Here is a 10,676-nt window from a genome sequence, read left to right on the forward strand (position 1 = left end):
AGTCACATACTGTCGGCTCCGGGGATCGAACCAGCGACCTTCCGGTCACAAGGCTGGTTCCCTAACCTCCAGCCTACAAATGCGTATCCATTTCACCTTAAATAGTGCAACAGTTATGCTAGCACCCAAACATGTATCTGAATGTAAGTGCTACATGATTTAAGGTGAAATGGGAAATAAGAATAAGAACCTAACTTAAGCTTCATCTAATTTCTAATAAAGTGGGGCTGTAGCACTTGAGGTGGGCTGCAGGTTTAACCCCTACATTACTACAGATATGCACTTGGATTAACATTTATAGTCTGTCTACGTGTAGTTGTGCTTTAATGCACAAGTTTATTCATTAGCTTGCAGTAAGCAGCCCAAAATGCTACCGGCCCACTGGGAATTCTCCAAACCCTCCCGATTAACCACCCTGGCACTGGAGGACAGAAATACAGTTTGCCCATGACAAAAGGAAGTAACTAAGGCGTATAAAAAAAGCACCTGTCAAAACCTGCTCATACTTTTTTCCCCATATTTCAGTAAGTTAGCTGGCAGCTAACAGCTGCTTTTAGTGTGAAGGCCCAAATAAACACAAGCATGCTTGCTTCATCTTGTAAAATACACTAAACAAAGCATTCATAACTCCGAAAAGTATAATACTCATGGCAGGGTAGTGTTACGTTTTTTAGTCATAGCATTAAATGACCTTAGCCATGTCAGAAAAAGTAGCTAGCAAAAGTTAATCAAGCTAGCCTAGCTAACTTACGTTGGGCAGAGGGCATTTCATAATGCATAGTATAAAGTATGTATGTATTATCATTGGATACCAGGTTTCCAGGGTCAAGTTTTTAAGCCCTAGATTGTATATGCAAGTAAACACCTGGTTACTTTCTGTATTTCAGTTTAACTGTTAAAACGATGCATCTTTGTTGTGATTGAAGATGTTATTTTTTGGCTAAGCTCTTGAAAAATTATGCAATTACTAGGCTAGCAAGCATGCATGAGTGATGTTTTAACTCTGAGCACTGGGAGTTTCCTGACCTTAATCAGACTATTGATACAAATCCTATATATACGAGAAGTCTAAGATAAGCACATGCTGCTTAAATGACTCTCAGGACGGGTAGTGCTGAATCCCAGTGTGTCAGCAAGGTACAAGGAAGTGAAACTGAACAATGAATGTGAAACGTAAACCCTTACCAATTGAAAACATCCTGCTGCATCCTGGTGGTTGGTTGGCCTTCTGCAGCGGTCTCTTCATGTTCTCTGACTCCGGCTGGAATACATAAGACCAACGGACACTGGCATCACACAGCGTCCAAAAAATCAAAACCTTATGGTGTGCACTGGTGCCAACACTCCATGGCTCCAAACATGGTACAATTCTCAGCACCTCACTCAGCCTTTTGTTGTTACTACATTAAATTAAAGCCATACTGGCACAACAGAAAGCCACATGTGGCTTAAGGTTTACACACGGAAAGGCAGTCAGTTTTTTAGATAAACAAACAAATGCTAATGGTCTTTTACGTTACTAGCCTAGTCTCTTTTTCACCTTGTATCTTTCAACCTGAAAACTGCAAGTTTGTGAAGAGGCAGTAAACTGATTCCATGCATGATAAATGATGTTGAAAGTTTTATTTAACCTGAATTTGTTTATATGCATTCAACAGCACCGCTGTGCTATGTGACACTATACAGTGTCACAATTCTGTGGTCCAGTGCAGCGATTTTTAAACTATACACAGAGCACAATGACAATCAACAAGAGTCTTCTCATTTGAACATAGAATCAACGCCCAGAAAATGAGTCTTTCTTCACAGATGAGAAAATTCTAGATTAGTACATGGATCATTCCATATCAACTCACCTTACCCTCCCAGTTCCTGCCATGGATTTTCTTGAAAAAACATTTGGCCCTTTTTTTTGCCATTCTTTGTATGTGCACTCTAAGCCTCACCAACTGCTTATTTTTGTTGGATTGGGTTGAAATTTGTACTGAACATCCAAAGAAACCCTAAGCATAATTTGCAACATGTACTCATGTAAATAGCTGTGACTGAATGTTTCACAGTAATCAAGTTATTACTTTTTACCAGAATTTCATTTTTAACAACTGTCTCCACTAGTTCTTCAAAAACAGTGTAGAGTTACTTACCTATTCACAGAAAGGACAGTTCAAAACATCCTTCAGATGACCAGCATTCTCCACCTGTTTATCATACAAGGTAACCAGCAGCTTCATCGTGTTCTGCTTCCTCCTGTAGAGCTGAACCACTGCTGCTCCCTACCACTTTCTTTCATGTCTCTTATTCTTTATATAAGCATCGTTACAATGCAATATTTATACGTTTAGTCAATTACATTGCCATGAGAAAGAAAACATGATATTTTTATTTAGACCTACAAAATACAAAGAGTAATAGTCATTATTCTTTTTCTTGCACCAATGAGTCAAGCTGCAGCGGATTTTAATTGATCATAGTATTAAAAAATTCCAACCAAATTCATATCTGTGTAAAATGAAACTGCCCACATCTATTATAATGTATGTCTAGTACCACCCATTACTCACTACATAACTTGCCACCGCATCACACGCCATCACAAAAGAAAACTTCCTATTTGTTTATTCAAACATTCACTTTTTATTTTTATACTTGAGCATGTTTAACTGTACATACGTATTTGCTTTCAGTCATGTGTATTGTTGGATCCATATTTCAGTAAAAATTGGATACAATACCCAATCTGTACTTTTTCCACTCCTATTCTTTACTGTCAGCAGCTTTAGTTCCACATCGGTACGTTCAATGTCATTAAAAGCTGCAGCAAAGACCAGTAGCCTTTTGAGGTTACATTGATTTAGTTTAGCTTCAGTATTTTCTTACAGAGAGATAATCTGACCATGTTTTAAGTGAATGACTGTTTATGCCATACTAGTTCTTTTTATGAGGAGCATTTTACTTAAGTATTTCAAACTACAGTCCCACACTAATAATAACAATAACAATAATAATAATAACAATAATAATAATAAAATAAAAACTCAAACCTATTTATATTTATTTATATATTTATAAGGGTTATATTATTGTTACAGCCTGGAAAACTAGCCTGAAAACATATAAACAACAACCCTTCTCCCTTCCCACATCCAGATCAATAAAATCCAACTGCAATAAACTACAAGCCAAATATAATTATTTAACTCTTCATGGCAGCATTGTCTTCAGGGATAAGTATACCTAAAATAACAAACAACACTCCCATACAAACTAATTTTAACAAATCACTAAACCTAAAATAATACAATCACTAACAGCCCAACCCACAAAAAACAGGCTTTATCCCCTACAGAACTACCTTGGCTTGCAACTATAATGAAAATGCATAACAGTAACAAAAACAGTAACAAATAGACACAAACAGTCATTGTACAAGAAAATTGTCTCACACAAACACACACTACCAGCATGAAACAAACCAATCTTTAGCCACAAATCACAAGAACAGGTGGTTGGTCTGGGCTGCCGGATGGGACAGAAATGAAAGGGTGCCATCTGAAATCCCAAAGACTTCAGCCTTTTATACCTGGGCACGACCAGGACCATTACAGCTGGTTTCTCCTCCCATCCGCCGATGACCTGCAGGAAATGAGAGAGCCAAAAAACACTTATAATAACACTTACAATCTTTTAAACCCAAAGTATTAATTGAGACAGTAATAAACTAAATACACACAAAATCGCAGTATAAATAGGGCACTTTCTATTTAATGTTATTTCTTTTTTTTTATTTCTTTTAAAGTGAATAAAAAGACTTAGATTTATCATGAGTTTAATTAAAAAAACTGTTACTATACTGTTCTCCTTGTGTGTATATAAGTACACAATTTAACAGCGAGCCAAACTCCATTCAAATGAATACACGGGAGTCAGGATATAGCCTCCAAGCTCCAGTGCTTTATTGAGCTGCACATTCATGCAATGAGTGAATAGGAGTGAAACTATAGGAAAAATAAAAATAACAATGTACAGCATGAGTAATACTTTAGAGCTGTAGTATGCTCAGTATTACACAACAGTAGCTACAGGTTGACTGGAGAAGGCTACTGAATACAATGCTCTGCTGATTATGAAACTTACGTACTACCAGCTTAACACTGAATAAAATAAGCATTTCAAAGCTATGCAAACCGCACTGACAAATTATAAATCTTGAGTATAAATGGCTTTAAGCTCTCATATGGTTTAACACATATAGCAACAAGGAATAGAAGCTAAGCTAACAATGGAATGATATAGGAACAAGGTTACATGGCGCTTTTCAACACGACTAAGAAAAAAGAGCTAAAGCGAACATAAAGCGAACATAAAGCGAACATAAATCTCACATATTTAAAAAATATTAAACTATTGTCTATATGATGTCTGAAACACTTACAGACGATGCTTTCGACTGGGTAAACAAACAGGATTGCACCAGATAATCTTTCACAGCAAAGCGTGGCGGCTGGAGTATCAGACCAAGATATTTCCTGGTTTGCCCTAGCAAGGGAAAGACAAAAGCTGCCAAACTAAAAGTCCTCAGTAGGGGGTGCTGTTTAACATGAAATATGGACAGAACAGTTACGATTGTTTTGGTAGTGACAAAATGGAATGTTCAGTCATTTATTTTAATGAAATGAACATAAATGAATAAATTGCTCTGAGTCTGTCACAGCAAAAGAATTTTAGTCTAAGAATAGATGTTTTTGCAAGTATCATTGCGAAGGAAAACTTGTATTTTTACTCAGTTACATTGTCATGACAAAGAAAACATTACATATTCATTTAGATCTTCAAATTACAAAATGCAAGTTTCAAAAGCTAGAACATTCCCTTTGTTTTTCTAGTGCCAGCAGTTGTTTCTAGTGTCAAGCTGCTGTGGATTTTAAATTATCGTTTTATTAAAATAGATGTCTGTCCCAACCCCTAACCCCTTAATTTCAACTTGTGAAAATATGCATTTTTCAATTTTTTGATACAAATTTGGATTTATCATGCATTTTTTAAAATTAATTATTTTGATTTTATTTATTTTTAATTTATTTTTGAAGTAAATGTTTCCCAAAATCAGTGTGTAACATTAAGAATTGTCACTACTGAAACACATATTTTCTGCAATTAAGTAAATTTCTTTATGTGATTTTATATGGGTATAACTGTACAAAGCTGTGTTTGTTAATCATGTAATGATTGAGTTCTTCTCAAATTCTTACTACCAAACAGTCACCACCAAAATATTTCATAAGTTTCGGTAGTGTTTTGATTGTTTTGGTAGTAAAAAAATGGAATGTTTAATCATTTGTTTTAATAAAATAAACATAATTAAGGTGTAGGGTCATTCAAAGCAAAAGGATTTTAGTCTAAAATCCAAGTCAATTGAAAGTCTGAAATGTGTTTTGAGCTCTGACTTTGAACCATTACGGGAGACTGATCCATATAAATCAAAGTATGAAAGAGGGGCTACTTTTTAACTAGACTATATTGTCCTATCAGCTGAAGATACATGGAGGAAGAAATAGTTGCTAGAGAACTTTTTTTCTTTTTGTTGTGTTATAAACTACGTACATCTTAAATTTTACTATTACGGTATAAGATTTTATTATTTTCATTTTTTTCCTATTAAGCTTCTTATTAGTTCCGATTAGATCCATCAGTAAACTGAGATTGTTTCCTCTCCCCTCAGCAGGCTGTGCAGTGCAGACACATTAATAGATTGTATCACCTTAGTTACTTCTGGATGGCTGATACCTGCTGTTTTTGGCATGTTAAAAAAAATCTACGCACTTTTTTTTTTTAGGAAGAACACCTATTTGGCGGGTTTCAAAATGTGTAAATAGTTTACTTTTAGGTGCTTGTTTAAGGACCTTACAAATATTTAAAACTTCTTGTATCAGAAATGTAAAGTAAAATTTATAATTTAGCTTTATCTTTCCTTTTTTTTACCTCCAATTTGTGTGAGGGTAAAAGAAGAACCTTTAAGAAACTGTAGAATTCTTAGATTAAAGCCCAGGACAAGGACCATGTGCTTTGTGCAAATGTAAAGTAAATGAATGCAGGTAGCTTTCCTCAGTGGCAACAGTGTGTGTGTATAAAGAAAGGAATTTATGGATACATTAATGAATAACATTGGTAGCTCAATGAATTTAAATGAACACAATGAGCATGTGAAAGAAAACCCACTCTAACCAACATTTGGAACCATACATGTAGAAACCATCCGCTCACTTTTTCTGCGTCTCAAAAAGACATGTTGGGTGGAGCCAAAAATTTCAAATTTTGACTCATCAGACCAAAGTACAGGTTTCCACTGGTCTAATGTCCATTCCTTGTGTTCCTTGGCCCAAGCAAGTCTTTCCTTCTTGTTGTTTTGGCTTCTTTGCAGCAATCCGACCATAAAGACCTGATTCACACAGTCTCCTCTGAACAGTTGATGTTAAGATGTGTCTGCTACTTGAACTCTGTGAATCATTTATGTGCGCTCTAATCTGAGGTGCTGTTAATTTGCTGTTTCTGAGGCTGGTTAACTCTAATGAACTTATCCTCTGCATGAGGTAACTCATGAGAGCCAGTTTCATCATAGCGTTTGATGGTTTTCGTGACTGTACTTAAGGATACATTGAAAGTTATTGCAATTTTCTGGACTGACTGACCTTCATGTCTTAAAGTAATGATGGGCTGTTCTCTTTACTTAGTTAAATGGTTCTTGCCATAATATGGATTAGAAAAGTAGTCAAATAGGGCTATTCACTGTATAGAAATGTGTACCAACCCTACCGCCACACAACACAACTAATGGTCTCAAACACATTAAAAAGGCAAGCAATTCCACAAATTAACTCTTGACAAGGCACACCTGTTAATTTAATTAACACCTGTTAATTAAAACCATTTCAGGTGACTACCTCATGAAGCTTATTGAGAGAGTGCTAAGAGTGTGCAAAGCTGTCATCAAAGCAAAAAGTGGCTACTTTGAAGGATCTAAAGTATAAAACATTTTCTGTTTTTTTGTGTTCCTTCATAGTTTTCATGTCTTCAATATTAATCTACAATGCAGAAAAAATAAAAATAAAGAAAAAAAACAACTGTTTGTGTCTAAACTTTTGACTGGTACTGTACAAATTTCTGATGTAAGAATAAAAGATCAGTTTATTTGACTACTTCTAGACATTTTTTACTCAATTTTATTAAGAGAAATTATCTCACTATTTTGGCAGACAATTTTGCTTGTTTTTAAAATATGCTATATTCTGCCAATATAGTGAAATAATTTGGTACAGATTAACATTGAAATTAAGTAATGAGTAGTGAGATTATTTTTTCCAAGAAGTAATAAGTAATATAATCCCATTACTCTTTGAGAGAAGTAATTAGTAAATTGTAAGAGATTCCTTTATTGAGTAATTAGCACAGCACTGTAGCTATCTATATGAACAATAACACTAGTTTTATGTACAGTCTGCAAAGCCTGTGTTGCACTCTATTTACCCTCTCAACATTCAAAAGAGTCAACACAATCGCAAATAAGCTTTATCAGAATAGGTTCTATCTAATTTGTATTTTCATGGGGTCCTCGGCTCATTGGGGGCCCTAGGAAGCTGCCTACCTGAGCCTAGTGTTACGACCCAGACCAAGGTTGAGCCACAACAGTGTGATTATATTAGTGGATGAGCAACCGTGAATGGGAAATGGAACAAGGAAAATGACAAAAAAGAGACACAAGTATAGGATGAACAAGGGAAAAGTATATTGTCAGTGTTCTTAACAGAGACAAACACCAGTGCTGACTTCAGGTTGGCCAATGCCAAAAAACAACAAACAAAATACCAAACTAGCTACTTAGTCACCTTCTACCTTACCTGGCTGAAAGAAAAGGAAAAAAAAGACAGGTCACTTACCTAGCTCCCTACCTAACCGCTAAACAGATGTGCAAAAAACCCACTCCCAAAATAAACGGCAACCAACCCTACAACTGAGGTGTTTATATATGCACACAAAAGGTGGATTAACATTAAACAGTACAAGGGTAAACCAATCTCAGGGTCAGAATACAAGCAAAGGTCAAAACACAGAACAGCAATAACAGAGTGACACAATCAAATGCACAGTAAACAAGCTAGCAAGCAAGTGAGCACTAGGCTGTAGCACACATGCAGACTGGTGCTTTATGTGCCCGGGACATGATGTGGAGCACTGCGATGTAGGACACAGAATGCACAAGAGTCTGGAGGCAAGGACAGCTGCACCTGGACTGGAACATGGAGCGAACTGTGAGTGGAGAGGTGAGATATGGGCTGGACTGAACTGTTTACTGGAGAGAGAGGGAGAGAGAGAGAGAGAGACAATACCCACTGCATCACAGCAGAGAGAATGCAATAAGTGATAGCAGTTCCTGTAACTAAGCATTATAACTCATTTTAAGGACTTCTCATAGTGATGGATGACCACTGTTGAGCAAAGGTCACAGACATGTACATAAATGGACAATAATTGGTCAAATTGCTCCTCTCTTGTGCTTAAACCTTTTTTTGTGTCGTACATGACAATTACATTTCAGAAGGCATTGAATTTTATTGAACTGGCAAGTAATTCTATTTGTGTCTGCATTTATTTAACACTTTCATTTAGTGAGCTCTGCTAATCACTTAATTCATTCATGATCATGAAAGTATAAAATAAAAGTAAAACTACATTTGCACATGACAATATTCACAGCATGCTGTAGCATCCTAAGGATGATTGGCATCTGCATTTAGCAATACTCTATATACCTAATTCTTAGCAGTTAGACACTATTAGGCAAATGTTTATATTGATATGTGGAAAACATAAAGATATAAAGAGAAATAATTGTCTCTATCTAATCGGCCTCACCAGAGAAAGTAGTAGTGAGTTGTAGTAACCCAATTACAGACAAAGACTTCCCTTTTTGTAGATTGGTGCACAGTGAAGTGCTAAGAACTGCTGTAGTAAGGGAAATTTAAAAAAATCCAATATGGGCATAAATAAGTTCATATATTACATCAATAAATCATTCATTTTCCAGTCATCTTAAGCAACTCCACTATTGGATGAAGAAAAGAAAAATACAAAAGAAGGTGAAAACATATCAAAGCTCAGGATATAGTATATGTACATTTGCTGTTGTACAAAAACCTTGTATCTCCACTTCTGTCGTTAAGCTCTTTGCAGAATTTGAAAACTCCAGTCAACTTTTGCTTTGTGTTAAAACATCACGACAAAATGAGGAACAAAAAGGGTCTAAAATTTCCTTATTTCTTAATTTCTATTAAAAAGTACGAACTTTTTTCTCCTTCTTCTGCACGGTTACCATTTTGAAGCTACAGTAAGCAGATAAGCATCAAATAAAAATAAAAAAGTGAAAATAAATGTAAAGGAGGATAAGTAATATTTTTTTCATATGAGTTATGGACTAGAAGTGTAAGATGTGTAAATAAAAGCAAATGCTAAATAATTTTCAAAATTAATTCTAGGTATCTTATGTTTCTAAAGTTTTAGATCATAGAGAATCATATAATATTAACCACTAAACATGCTGATAATTACACATATGTCTGGAAGGCTGCTTTGTGCCAGTGTCAGAGGCACTGACACAAATTCAGTTAATCTTCCTCTTCAAACTTCTTGTCTAATTCATAAATCACTTTCATGAGTTCTCTTACCTCTTCAACAGCTTTCTCTAGTGGTTTGCTCCAAGGACCTGTAAATGGATTTTTCTCACGCATGTTTTTAAATTCATCATCATCTTCACACTTCAGCCAATCAACAAGGAATTTTCTGTTCCTGCCTACAATTCCTGGCTTAGATTCTTTGTTCTTGAGCTCACGATTCACGTAAACATCGCGTGCCCAGCTGAGCTTTCCAAGGTGTGACTGGTTGGTCTGCAAGCCTTTGTCCCGGAGTTTAAATCTCTCAGGAACATCAATGATGATTGGGTTACGGTCTGGAAATACTGCCTTAAAATCATCACGTGTCTTCACCCGTGAAATCAGAATTGGGGACTCCATGTTCTTCCTTCTTGCATCGATGAAACTCTCTGGGACGTGGTCTTCATGTTTGGGAACGAGGACGCAGAAGTTGGGCTCGGGGTAGTACGTACCGAGAGGAAATACCTCTGCTGTGGCGACTCTAACCAGGCGGTCAAGATGGCTTGCAATGTGGTATTCGCAGCCAGAGTCGAACTCATAACCAGTCGACATGACAGTTGGAGGGGTTTTTTTTTCAGCAATCTCTTTTCTCACTAATTCAGAGTATTCATGGTATATTCTGTTGAACTTCTTGGTATCACTATCAACAAAACTGAAGTAAATCAGGGAGCTAGGATTATATTTCTTCATCTCACGCACAAGACGTTTTGTTTCACTGTGATTTTTTAGATGCTCTCTGATGTGTTGGTATGGTGGATCTTTTGCCTTTGTGGCTATATCCCCCCTCTCTCCCCAGGTGAAAGTAATCTTAGAATGCTTTATTTTATGCTCCCAATTTGATTCCTTCAGCTCATCCAGGACAACTTTTAGATCTTCGGAGAATTTTCCATTCAGCCCAAAGATGATGGCTACATCTTCAATTTTCACCGTTCTGTCAACGTCTTCTAGCAGCTTATTCAATAAAGATTTGCAAAT

Source organism: Colossoma macropomum, unplaced genomic scaffold (genome assembly GCF_904425465.1).
Source record: "Colossoma macropomum unplaced genomic scaffold, Colossoma_macropomum, whole genome shotgun sequence".
Taxonomy (NCBI): Eukaryota; Metazoa; Chordata; class Actinopteri; order Characiformes; family Serrasalmidae; genus Colossoma; species Colossoma macropomum.